This window comes from Eumetopias jubatus, unplaced genomic scaffold (assembly GCF_037043125.1).
Source record: "Eumetopias jubatus isolate StellerSeaLion01/CBP00866 unplaced genomic scaffold, mEumJub1_p1.0 scaffold_2, whole genome shotgun sequence".
Lineage (NCBI taxonomy): Eukaryota > Metazoa > Chordata > Mammalia > Carnivora > Otariidae > Eumetopias > Eumetopias jubatus.
This window is the reverse complement of record NW_028274808.1, coordinates 84,800,469-84,814,552: the sequence shown is the minus strand read 5'-3', so window position 1 is coordinate 84,814,552 and position 14,084 is coordinate 84,800,469. Positions and strand designations below refer to the sequence as shown.

At 36.1% G+C, this 14,084-nt stretch overlaps 1 pseudogene; it reads left to right on the top strand.

Moving 5' to 3' along the window:
- The first annotated feature begins 11,394 nt into the window (after positions 1-11,394).
- Positions 11,395-11,916, top strand: LOC148164862 (ATP synthase peripheral stalk subunit d, mitochondrial pseudogene; annotated as a pseudogene).
- The last annotated feature ends 2,168 nt before the right edge of the window (positions 11,917-14,084 follow it).

Here is a 14,084-nt window from a genome sequence, read left to right as displayed (position 1 = left end):
TTCCTTTCTGGTCTATGCTGCTTTTAGGCTCTCTCTTTGCTTAGAGGACCCCTTTCAATATTTCTTGGAGGACTGGTTTCGTGTTTGCACATTCCTTTAGTTTTTGTTTGTCTTGGAGTCTTTTTATCTCTCCTTCAATTTTCAATGACAGCGTAGCTGTATATAGTATTCTTGGCTGCATGTTTTTCTCGTTTAGTGCTCTGAAGATCTCATGCCAGTCCTTTCTGGCCTTCCAGGTCTCTGTGGATAGGTCTGTTGCCAGTCTAATGTTTCTACCATTGTAGGTTCCATATCTCTTCTCCCGAGCTGCTTTCAGGATTTTCTCTTTGTCTCTGAGACTCGTAAGTTTTACTATTAGATGTCGGGGTGTTGACCTATTTTTATTGATTTTGAGAGGGGTTCTCTGTGCCTCCTGGATTTTGATGCCTGTTTCCTTCCCCACATTAGGGAAGTTCTCTGCTATAATTTGCTCCAATATACCTTCTGCCCCCCTCTCTCCTTCTTCTTCTTCTGGGATTCCAATTATTCTAATATTGTTTCGTCTTATTGTATTGCTTATCTCTCAAATTCTGCCCTCTTGATCCAGTATTTGTTTATCTCTCTTTTTTTCAGCTTCTTTATTTTCTATCATTTGGTCTTCTATAGCACTAATTCTCTCTTCTGCCTCATTTATCCTCGCAGTTAGTGCCCCCATTTTTTATTGCACCTCATTAATAGCCTTTTTGATTTCAACTTGGTTAGATTTCAGTTCTTTTATTTCTCCAGATCGGGTTTCTCTAATACCTTCCACGCTTTTTTAAAGCCCTGCTAGTATCTTTAAAATCATGATTCTGAACTCTAGGTCCAACATCGTACTAATGTCCGTATTGAGTAGGTCCCTGACAGACGGTACTACCTCTTGTTCTTTTTGTTGAGGTGGTTGTTTTCGTCTTGTCATTTTGTCCAGAGGAGAATAGATGAATGAGAGAACAAAATGCTAATAGGTTAACAACTTCCCCAGAGAATATACTCTAAACGAATCAGAAAAGACCTGAAATCAGGGGAGAAGAAAGGGAAAGAAAAAAGAAAGAGAGAAAAAAAAAAAGAGAAAAAGATAAGAACAATCAAAAACAGAACAAAACAAAAAAAACAGAATATGATCAAATATGATCAGGGTAGTGCATAGATCAGTGCCACACACTAGATTTTGGGTGTATTTTGGTCTGTTAGAAGAAAGTGCCTCCCAAAATTTTAAAGAAAGAAAGACTTATATGTGTACAAATTAAGGGTTGCTACAATGAAGGGATGGAATATGATTGTAAAGATGAAAATTATAAAAGATTTTATAAAAGGAGTTGATAAGTTGTTTGAAAAAAGAAAGAAGAAGATTTAAAAAAAGAAGAAAAAAAAAGGGAGAGAATGTGATCAGGCAGGAGACTAAAACAAAGCCATACACTAGTGATTTAGGGTATATTTTGATCTGTTAGAAGAAACTGTATCTCAAAATTTTAAAGAGAGAAGAACTTATATATATATGCCCAAAATAAGGGTAACTACTATGAAGGGATAGAATATGTCTGTAAAAATGAAAAATAAAAATTTTTTTTTAAAAACGGGATTGATAAGGTGTTGGTTGAAAAAGGGAAAAAGAAAAACTCAAAAAAAAAAAACAGTTAAAGAAAATTAACTTTGAAAGACTAATGAATCATGGTAAAAAAGCCATGAATTCTATGTGCAGTATTCCCCTAGCGGTGAAGTTCTCCCCTTCTCATTGATTGGTAAACTTGGTCTTGGCTGGCTGTTTGTGTTGATCTTCTGGGGGAGGGGCCTGTTGCCGTAGTTCCCAAATGTCTTTGCTGGAGGCGGAATTGCCCCGCCCTCGTTGGTCTGGGCTAAGTAATCTACTCGAAGTTGCTCTTGGGAGCTTTTGTTCCCTGCAAGCTTTCCCTAGGGCTTTGGAGGATGAGAGTGAAAATGGGGGCCTCCAATCTCTGCCCCAGAGGAGCCAAGAACTCAGGCCCCACTCCTCAGTGCGCCCCCAGAGAAAAGCTGTCAGTCACTCCCGTGTCCCTGGTCTCTGGCCGCACTCCGTGCTCACCCGGCCTGTGACCGAGCGTTTCTCTCTGTGGCACCCAACTCGGTGCAGAGTCTCCAAACCCAGCAGATCCCTGTGGTGCGCTCCCATGCCGCTCCTCCCGGGGGAGGAAGGGGAGTCTCCCCGGATCTGCCGCTTGTTGGGTCCCTGCTGGAGGAGCGGTGGCCCAACTGTGCCGCAGATCACAGTTTATGGCAACCCCGAGCTGAGAGCCTGCGCCTCGCCTCCATCTCTACAGCCGGCTTCCCCGCTCCGATACCTGGGAGTTCTGCACTCAGGCACCCCCCGATCGTTCTGTGACCCCAAGGGTCCTGAGACCACCCTGTCCCGTGGGGGTTCCACTCCCAGCTTAGCCACTGGAGCGAGGTCCCTCAGCGGAGCTGACTTCTAAAAGTTCCGATTTTGTGCTCTCCTGCTCTAGCACTTGCCAGAAGCGGCCGACAGAGGCCCCCTCCCCCGCCGTCTATCCTCCCAAATATCGCCTCGGATTGACTTCTCCGCACATCCTACCTTCCAGAAAGTGGTCGCTTTTCAGTTCAGAGAGTTGTTGCTATTCTTTTCTTCGATCTCTTGTTGAGTTCATAGGTGTTCAGAATGGTTTGATCCCAATTCAGCTGAATTCCTGAGACCAGACGAAATCCAGGTCTCCTACTGCTCCTCCATCTTGCCGAGAGAAGACCAAATATGTATTTCTTATTATAAATTACAACCAACTCAGGTTGCTACAACTAATCTGAATCAGTTGATTGCATACAGATTTCTTTCTTATGCTTCTATATATCCAAATACCCAGATGTCTCTTAGACATTTTCCTTTGGTACCGCACAGACAACACAACTCAATATACACAAAATTGAACTCATTATGTTTTCCTTCAACCACTCCAGAACATATTTACTCTGTTAATAGAACTGTAATGAACCAGATACTCAGGTCAGAAGCCTAGAAATCATCCCTGAATCATTTCTCAACCTTTCTTCCTATCTTACCTCCAGTCATTATGTATCCAGGACCTAAGTTCCTATTGTTACACACCTTAAATAACTCTAGTCTATCTCATCTCCATTCACCCTGCCATTGTCTTCCTTCAGGCTTTAATCATTTATCACTTAAAACACTCTAAAGTTCTTTTTAATAGTCTCTTGCCCCCCAGGCTTACCCTTTCTGTCTGTTACCATTTGAGCCATCTTCCAATAATATAAATCTGATTAGATCATCCTCCTGCTTATAGTTTGTCATTGTCTCCCATGACCTGCAGGATAAAATCTTTTGATCTGGCCTTTGTACATCTGTCCTGCCCAGTTTTTTTTTTTTTTTTTTTTTTTTTTTTAACCGTTCCTTAATTCATACTATGCTCTAATGTTGCTCAACAATATGCAGGTAGTTCTCCCAAAGTCATGTCTCCTTTTCTTTCTTTCTTTTTTTTTTTTTAAAGATTTTATTTATTTATGTATTTATTTTAGAGAAAGAGAGCATGAGCAGGGAGGAACAGGGGGGGAGGGAGAGGGAGAAATAATCTGAAGCAGATGCTGCACTGAGTGTGGAGCCTGATGTGGGGCTTCAATCCCACGACAGCAAAATCATAATGTGAGCCAGTATTAGGAGTCAGACACTCAACCAACTGAGCCACCCAGGCTTCTTTTCTTGATTGTTTTTCATTTTTTGTGAGGTTTTTGCATATTTATTTATATTTTAATTCCAGTATCGTTAACATACAGTGTTATATTAGCTTCAGGTGTGCAACATAGTGATTCAACAATTCTATACATTACTCAGTGCTCAAAGTCCTGTCTTCTTAAGCCTCAGTGCCTTTTGCATGCAGTTCTCTGTCCTCCCAGAATGTCTTGCCTGTGCTTCTTCACCTTGCTGAATCCTTTTCATCATATACAAAATCAACCTAAATATCTCTTCTGAGATTTCCCCAACCCACCCAATCTGGGGTAGAAGTTATTTTCACATGCTTACAAGTAGCCTCATGCCTACACATAGCAGAACATTGCCATACTTTGTTGCAAGTATGCATTTATCAGTCTTCTTCGTTAGTGTATTCCTGATCAGAAACAGTGCTTAGTGTATCACAGTTATTAAAGACAGATTTATTGCACGAATAAATACAAAAATAAATGAACACATAATTAAAAGAAATATAAAAAACTGAATTGAAATTTAATAATGAATTTATGTTTCCTCTTAAAAACAGAGCCTGGAGGTGCCTGGGTGGCTGAGTCATTAAGCATTTGCCTTCAGCTCAGGTCATGATCTCAGGGTCCTGGAATTGAGCCCCACATAGGGCTCTCTGCTCAGCGGGAAGCCTGCTTCTCCCTCTCCCACTCCCCCTGCTTGTGTTCCCTCTCTGTGTCTCTCTCTGTCAAATAAATAAATAAAATCTTAAAAAAAAAAAAGAGCCTGGTTATGGAATATTTTTGCTGTATAGTGAAGTAGAATTCTCAACTGTGAGGGTTAAAACTCAGGATATAATTCTTTGTATATATTTTTCTTTTCAAAAAACAAGGTTTCTTTTAATGAAAACATTTAAAAAATCTCATAGATTTTTATCCCTTGAGGTGGCTTATATATGTGTCATGGGATTAAGGCAAATCATTGCAAGATGTCAAGTTTTGGAAAATCCTTGAAGTACAAAAACCACACAGGCAGAATTTCATAATAAAATCTCTATTTCCCTTACATATTCCCGGTTTTGGATAAAATAAAATTTTATGGCTCAGATTTTTTTTTTTCAAGTTTGGATCATTGAACTTAGCCAAGTATCGGACAGCCATATGCTTTATTAGTTATAAAATTTTGCTCTGAATATTTGAGGACTTACTAAGTCACTCAGATTTTAAGCCACTGGGACACTCCCTTTTGTGGATGGTTGATTATCTTGAAAACTTCTTACCTTGGCAGAATGACTTTAACTCTTTCAAAATGAAAGGGTTCAGAATGAGCCCCTCCCAAATGTGCCACTCTGGCATGTGGATTACTTTGAGCTGAATCATGTGTATTACTTGAGCTTTTCTTCCCCCTTAACGGCCTAAACAAATTTAGATAGATGGCCTGGTTTAGGAAAAGAACTATCACCAGAGGTAACTACAAAGAATATGGACTAGGTGTGGTGAGATGAGGGGGAAGTTCAGTAAAGCCTAGAGATCAAATTCCACTCAGTGTCTCATTGACTCTGTAGACAACACAAACATTTATTTACCAAACAGTTGCTCTTCCTCCCCTTAGAAGTCTTAAGTGTTACAGGATTTTTTTTTCCTTCGCTGCCCGTGATTCTTGGTCATGCTGCTTTGAAGAATGAAGAGGTAGAGCAGACTAAGAGTGGTGGGCAGCAAAGTTTAGCGTGATAGTACAAAGCTCTCAAAGAAGGAGGAAGGGTACCCGAGAGGGTTACTATTCTGGGGTTTAAATCTAGGGTTTTTTATGGGCTCTTTGGTGTGGGCTTGTTTTAACCTGATTAACCCTCCACACGCCTGTGGTCCCGCACTCATCTGCCTCTCAGGTAGTTGTTCACATGGCAAAGGGTGGAGAGCTCCTTCCAGGCTGGTGTAAAATCCTTTTAAAGGTGGTTTCCTCTTACAGCAGGGCCCCTTGTCCCTGCCTGCCTTTCTTCCAACTAGCCTTCATTATTAGAACCCTATTCCCTTCTCTGTATCTCAGGATGGCATAGAAGCCTCAATTGCTGCACTGCCTGTGGATGTCATGTTTTATGAATCCCCTGAATGTATGTAATGAAATTTATTTTCTGTTAATCTGCCTTATGTGAACTTAATAAATAAAAGTCAAAAGACTCTAGAAGGGTAGAGAAAAAACTTTTCTTCCCCAACAAAAGTAAACTCTGTTATCCTTCATATTGAACTTATGCGGTTTTCTGATTATGTGTCAATAATGAACACAGGATAATACCAGTAAGTTCCAGATAGGTGGTAAGAACATTAATAATACAGGAAGGATCTTGTGGCAACAAGGAGGGTTAATACTCATTCTGATTATTGTGCTCATTTTTTTTTCTTATTTTTCTAGTTTGATATAAACTTAGATTGTTTTTTGAGACTTGTTATTTCTAATGTGAGCATTTAATACTAAAGATGTTTTATTTAGCTGTATCACACAAATTTTGATATATTGTATTTTCATTTTTATTTACTCCAAAATATTTTCTAATTCCTTTGAGACTTGCTTTTTATCCATGAGTCATTTAGAAGTGTATTTGAAAATTTTTAAATTTCAAATTTTCAAATATCTGGGCATTTTCTAAATATTTATTTTTAATGTTTAGTTTAATTTCTTTTGTTCAAACAAATTTATGTACAAAATGATATGTATTTTGAATCATTTAAATTTTTTATTTATTCATTATTTATTTATTATGTATTATTCATTCAAATATTCATTCATTCATTTATTTATTTGCTTTTTTATAGTGCCAGAACGTGGCTGATGTTGTTAAATATCTAACTGCAATAGAAAATAATGTGTATTTTGTTGTCATTAGAATGTTTTATAAATATCAGATATTGATATTTATCAATATCTCAATATCAGTCAAGCTGATTGATTTTGTTGTTCAGGTTTTCTGTGTCCTTGCTCACTTTTTGTCTTCTTATTCTAACAATTATAGAGAAAGGAGTGTTAATATTTCCAATTATAATTGTGGAGTTCTTACTTTCTTTTTTCTTTTATAATTTCTATCAGTTTTTATTTCATGTATTTGAGAGCTCCATTGTTAAGTGCATATGCATATAGAATGGTATGTCTTTAGGATCAATTAGCCTCTTTAACATTATGTAATATCTCTATTTCTTTTTCTGGTAATTTTCTTAGCTTTGATATTAATACATGAATTAGTGTTTTTATGGTGTCTGTTTTCCTTTTTGTATTTTTAACCTATCTGTATCACTACAATTTTATAAGTTCTTGTAGTCAAGATATACTTGGATCTCATATTTTTATTTAATTTGACAGTCTCTGTCTTTTAATTCGTTTGTTTCTACCTTTTACATGTTATATGATTATTGATAAAAATCACATTTTGGTTTTACATTTTATTATTTGTTTTCTGTTTACATCCATTGTTTTATGTTTCTCTCTTCCCCTTTCTTGCATTCTTTCAGTTTATTAGAATATTTACTCTATTCTATTTGAATTAATCTCCTGGATTTCTGACTAAATATTGTAATTTTTGTAAGAAGCTGCTCTAGGTTTTACATTAATCATACCTAACATTTCACAGTCTACTAAGACCTGTATTAAACATGGGAATATTTAATACCTGTATTAAATGGAGAAACCTTTCTTTTTTATTTTGCATAGATATTTTATTGATTATAATTTATTTACATAAAACGAGATACTAAAATATACTGATTCCTGCTAACATCTAAAATTGTTTGTTTGCTTGTTTACTGAAGTATAGTTGACATACAATGTTACATTAGTTTTAGGAGTACACCCTAGTGATTTGACAACTCTATACGTTATTCTTTGCTCACCACAAGTGGACCTGCCGTCTGTGATCATAGAACAGTATTACAATAGCAGTGACCATATTCCCTAGGCTGTACCTTTCATCCCTGTGATGACTTCATTCCGTAACTGGAAGCCTGTACCTCACTCCCTTTCACCAATTTTGCCCATTCCCCCATTCCCCTAAAATCTTAAATCATTTAGGCCCCTTTTCCTAGATATGGTAGAGTTGAATATTGCATATTGTAACATTGAAAATCCAACCAGACAGTGTTATTAATTGAATACTTGTACTTATTTAAAATACTTAGGAGGATAAAAACAGTATTTTACTTACTCAGATATTTTCCATTTCTGTTGCTCTTCTTTCATTCCTGAAGCTTCATTTTTCCCTCTGATGTCATTTTCCTTTAGTCTGAAGAACTTTTTCAGCCTTTCTTTTATAGCAGATTTGGTGGCCATTGATTCTCTTAGTTTCCTTTATTTTCATTTTTTTTCTTAATATTTTTTACATGGGACAGAAATCCTGTTGGTCTGTATTGATGTTCACTTATTCTTTCCTCTGTTATTTTCATTTGGTTATTGAGCCCATGTAGTAAAATTTTTATTTCAGATATTATGGTTTTTACTTCTCAAATTTTCCTTTGCTACTCATTATAATTTCTTTTTCTCTGAAGAAAGCTTCTGTTTGTTTGTTTGTTTTTTTTTCATTTCAATAGAATTACATTTGTTTAATGACCATGGTTGTAATGGCTGTTTTAAAATTTTTCCAGGGGGTGCTTGGCTAGCTCAGTTAGTAGAATATGGGATTCTTGATCTCAGGGTTGTAAGTTCAAGCCCCATTTTGGGTGTAGAGATTACTAAAAAATAAAATCTTTAAGTAAACAATTAACTAAAAATGTTTTTCTGATAGTTTCAACATTTTGTGTTATCTTGGTATAGGCATCTGTTGATATTCTTTTCCCTGGAGAGTTGGTCACATTTTCATGGTTCTTTGTGTGTTAGATAATTTTGGATTATACTCTACACCTTTCAAATAATATGTTGTGAGACTTTTGTCTGTTAACATACTCTGGAGACTGTTGATCTTTTATATGATACATAACTATTCCCTTTAGATTTGGATTTTAAGTTTTATCTCTCCTTTTGTGGATGGTAGTCTCAATGTATGTTTAGTTTTCAAAGTTTTTGTTATATTGTTTGGATCTAGAACTACTAGAACAGTGTCATCAAGGAAATAACTGTTCCCCAATAATTTTATACTTGATAAACTGTTGCTTCAATAAAGACAATAAAAATATTTCAATCTTGCCAAGAAAAAAAGAGGAAACAACCCAGAGAATATCAATCTCTGTTCCCTAAATATAGAAAGTATTTAAATACCTAAATAACACTCACAAAAAGTAAGTATATACCTGGTCATAAAGAAAAACTTATTAAACACAAAAAGGTAGCAATAGAAGAGATGACATTCAGCAGTCACATTCCAATAAAACTAGAATTTAAGATCAAAATTATAAAACAGAAGTTCTTTTTGTTGTGGAAAATAAAAAAATTGTCTCTTAACTCTTAAGAAGGAAAGACAAAAATGTATGGAAAATAATGATAATTTAAACATTACAAAACAGTATTCAAAGGAAATTCTATGGACTGCTAATATTAATAAGTAAAAAAATAAAATAACAACAAGATCATCTGACTCAAGAAGTGTGACTAGGACCAATAAGATGAGTTAGGGCAAAACAGTGATGGAGATAAAAATGGTAAAAATAGAAGTAATGTAAAATCAGCAGTTGTCTCTTTTAAAAATTATTTAATTTTTTCAGTTTTAATTTCAGTGTTATTAATACAGAGTGTTATATAGGTTTTAAGTGTGCAATATAGTGATTCAACCATTCTGTATATTAATAAGTGCTCATTAACATAGTGTGCTCTTAATCTTTGTCCCCTATTTCACCCATCCCCCCACCCACTTCCCCTCTGGTGACAATCTGTTCTATATAGTTAAGAGTCTGTTTTTTGGTTTGTCTCTCTTTTTTCCTTTGTTTATTTTGTTTCTTAAATTCTACATATGAGTGAAATTATAATGGTGTTTGTCTTTCTCTTATTGGCTTATTTTGCTAAGCACTGTACTCCCTAGATCCATCCACATTATTGCAAATAGCAAGATTTTGTTCTTTTTTTTTTCCCAAATAATATTCCTGTGTGTGTGTGTGTGTGTGTGTGTGTGTGTGTGTGTGTGTGTGTACCATTTCTTTCTCCATTCATCTATCAAAGGATACTTGGGATGCTTCTATAATTTGGCTATTGTAAATAATGTTGCAATAAACATGGGGATGCATATATCCCTTTGAGTTAGTATTTTTGTACTCTGGATCATAGAGTAATTTTATTTTTAATTTTTTGAGGAACCTCCATACTGTCTTACTCACTGGCTGCACCAGATTACATTCCCACCAACAGTACATGAGGATTCCTTTTTCTCCACAACCTCACCAACGCTTATTGTTTCTTGAGTTGTTTTGTTTTAGCCATTGTGACAGTTGTGAAGTGATATCTCATTGTAGTTTTGATTTGCATTTCCCTGATGATCAGTGATGTTGAGCATCTTTTCATGTGTCTGTTAGCCATCTGTATGTCTTTTTTGAAGAAATGTCTATTCGTGTCTTCTGCCCATTTTTAAATTGGATTTTGTTTTTTGATGTTGAGTTGTATAAATTCTTCATATATTTTGGAGCCTAACCTAACCCTTTATCAGATATGTCATTTGCAAATATCTTCTCCAACTCAGTAGGTTATATTTTAGTTTTGTTGGTTATTTCCTTTGCTGTGCAGAAGCTTTTTATTTTGATGTAGTCCCAGTAGTTGATTTTTGCTTTTGTTTCCCTTGCCTTGCTTGACGTATCTCGAAAGATGTTGCTATGACCAATGTCAGAGAAATTACTGCCTGTGCTCTCTTCTAGGATTTTTATGGTTTCAGGTCTCACATTTACATCCTTAATACTTTTGAGTTTATTTCTGTGTATTGTGTAAGAAAGTGATTCAGTTTCATTCTTTTGCATGTAGCTGTCTGGTTTTCCTAGCACCCTTTGTTGAAAAGACTGTTTTTTTCCCCAGTGCTTATTCTTGTCTCCTGTGTCAGAGAATAATTGACTATATAACTGTAGGTTATTTCTGGGCTTTCAATTCTGTTCGCTTGACCTATGTGTCTATTTTTGTGCCAGTACCATACTGTTTGATTACTACAGCTTTGAAATATAACTTGGAGTCTGGAATTGTGATACCTCCAGTTTTTTTTTTTTTTTTTAAGATTTTATTTATTTGAGAGAGAGAGACAGAGTGAGAGAGAGCACATGAGCGGGGGGAGGGGCAGAGGGAGAAGCAGACTCCCTGCTGAGCAGGAAGCCTGACACAGGGCTCCATCCCAGGACCCTGAGATCATGGCCTGAGCTGAAGGCAGATGCTTACCTGACTGAGCCACCCAGATGCCCTATGATACCTCCAGTTTTGTTTTTCTTTTTCAGGATTGCTTTGTCTGTTTGGAGTCTTTGGTTCCATACACATTTTAGGATTGTTTGTTCTAGTTCTGTGAAAAATGCTATTGCTTTTTTGATAGGGAGTGCATTAAATGTGTAGATTGCTTTGGAGAATATAGATATTTTAACATTATTTGTTCTTTCAACCCATGAGCATGGGATGTCTTTCCATTTCATTGCATCATTTTTAATTTCTTTCATCAATCTTCATAGTTTTTAGAGTACAGGTTTTTCACCTCTTTGGTTAGGTTTATTCCTAGGGCTTTTATTATTTTTAGTGCAAATGTAAATCGGATTCCGTTCCTTGCTGCTGTGGACTCTGGGTCGCCGGGGTCGGTGAAGGATCTCAAGATGGCTGCATGAAAACTGGCTCTAAAAACCATTGATTGGGTAGCTTTTGGGGAGATCATACCACGAAACCAGAAGGCCATTGCTAACTCCCTAAAATCCTGGAATGAGACACTTACCTCCAGGTTGGCTACTCCCCCTGAGAAACCACCTGGTATTGACTGGGCTTACTACAAGGCCGATGTGGTGAAGGCTGGTTTGGTAGATGGCTTTGAGAAGAAGTTTAATGCCCTTAGGATTCCTGTGCCAGAAGATAAATATACTGTTCAGGTGGATGCTGAAGAAAAAGAAGATGTGAAAAGTTGTGCCGAGTTTTTGTCTCTCTCAAAGGCCAGGATGGAGGAATATGAAAAAGAGCTGGAGAAGATGAGGAACATAATTTCATTTGATCAGATGACCATTGAGGACCTGAATGAAGTCTTCCCAGAAACCAAATTAGACAAGAAGAAGTATCCCCATTGACCTCACAAGCCAGTTGAGAATTTATAAACTTGAGTTGGGGAGAAAGCTCTGGCCCTCGTATTATAAATGCTGGACATTAAAAATAATGATACGGTAAAAAAAATGTAAATGGGATTGTTAATTTCTCTTTCTGCTGCTTCATTATTAGTGTATAGAAATGCAATGGATTTCTTTTTGTTTTTTAAAGATTTTATTTATTTATTTGACAGAGAGAGAGATAGCGAGAGAGGGAACACAAGCAGGGGGAGTGGGAGAGGGAGAAGCAGGCTTCCTGCTGAGTAGGGAGCCCGATGTGGGACTCAATCCCAGGACCCCGGGATCATGACCTGAGCCGAAGGCAGACGGTTAACGACTGAGCCACCCAGGCGCCCCTGCAATGGATTTCTATATGTTAATTTTGTATCCTGTGATCTTACTGAATTCTTTTATCAGTTCTAGTAGTTTTTGGTGGAGTCTTTCAGGTTGTCTGTATATAGTATCATGTCATCTACGAATAGTGAAAGTTTTACTTCTTACTTTCCAATTTGGATGCCTTTTATTGCTTTTTGTTGTCTGATTGCTATGGCTAGGACTTCTACTATGTTGAATAAAAGTGGTGAGAGTGGACATCTCTGTCTTGAGTATGAAGTTTACCATGGGTTTTCATATAAGGCCTTTATTATGTTGTGGTATGTTCCCTCTAGACCTACCTTATTGAGGGTTTTAATCATGAATAGATGTTAAACTTTGTCAAATGCTTTTTCTGCATCTAGTGAAATGCTCATGTGATTTTTACCCTTTTTCTTATTGATGTGATGTATCATGTTAATTGATTTATGAATATGGAATCATCTTTGAATCCCTAGAATAAATCTCACTTAATTGTGGTGGATGATTTTCTACATGTATTGTTGGATTTGGTTTGCTAATATTGTTGAGGATTTTTGCATCTATGTTCATCAAAGATACTGGCCTGTAGTTCTCTCTGTTTTGGTGTCTTACCTGGTTTTGGTATCAGAGTAATGCTGGCTTCATAGAATGAATTTGGAAGTTTTCCTTACTCTTATTTTTTATAATAGTTTGAGAAGAATAGGTATTAACTATTCTTTAAATATAGTTTTCACTTGTGAAGCTATCTGGCCCTGGACTTTTGTTTGTTGGGAGTTTTTTGGTATTGATTCGATTTCACTGCTGCTTCAGTTTTGGTAGGTTATATGTTTCTAGGAATTTATGCATTTCTTCTAGGTTGTCCAAGTTGTTGGCATATAATTTTTCATAATATTCTTTTACAATCATTTGTATTTCTATGTTGTTGGTGTTATTTCTCCTCTTTCATTTGTGATTTTGTTTATCTCAGACCCCGCCCCTCTTTTTCGGATGTGTCTGGCTAGATGTTTACCAATTTTGTTGATCTTCCCAAAGAACCAGCTGCTGGTTTCATTGATCTGTTCTATTGTTTCTTTTCAGTTTCTGTATCATTCATTTCTTCTTCTCACTTATTCTCTTCTCTATTATTTCCTTCCTTCTGCTGATTTGGGGTTTTGTTTGTTGTTCTTTTTCTGTAAGGTTAATTTGTTTATTTGAGATTTTTCTTGCTTCTTAGGGTAGACCTGCATTGCTGTAAACTCTCTGAAAACAACTTTTGCTGCATCCCAGAGATTTTGGACCATTGCGTTTTGATTTTCATTTCTCTCCCTGTAATTTTTTTTATTTCTTCTTTGATTTTTGGTCATCCCATTCATTTTTAGTAGCATGTTTTTTAACCTCTCTGTATTTGTGCTCTTTCCATATTTTTCTTGTGATTCATTTCTAGTTTTATAGCATTTATCAACATTTATATGTTCATAAAAGATACATGGTATGACTGATCTTTTAAAATTTATTGAGACTTGTTTTTTGGCCTAATATGTGATCTGTTCTGGAGAATGTTCTGTGTACACTTGGAAAGAATGTGTATTCTGCTGTTTTAGGATGGAATGTTCTGAATATATTTGTTGAATCCATCTGGTCAAGTGTGTCATTCAAAGTTACTGTTTTCTTGTTGATTTTCTGTTTGGATGATCTGTCCATTGAGGTAAGTGAGGTGTTAAAGTCCTCTACTATTATTGTATTACTATCAATTAGTTCCTTTATGTTTGTTATTAACCGTTTATGTATTTAGCTGCTTCTATGTTGGGTGCATAAATATTTAACAATTGTTATATCTTCTTGTTGAA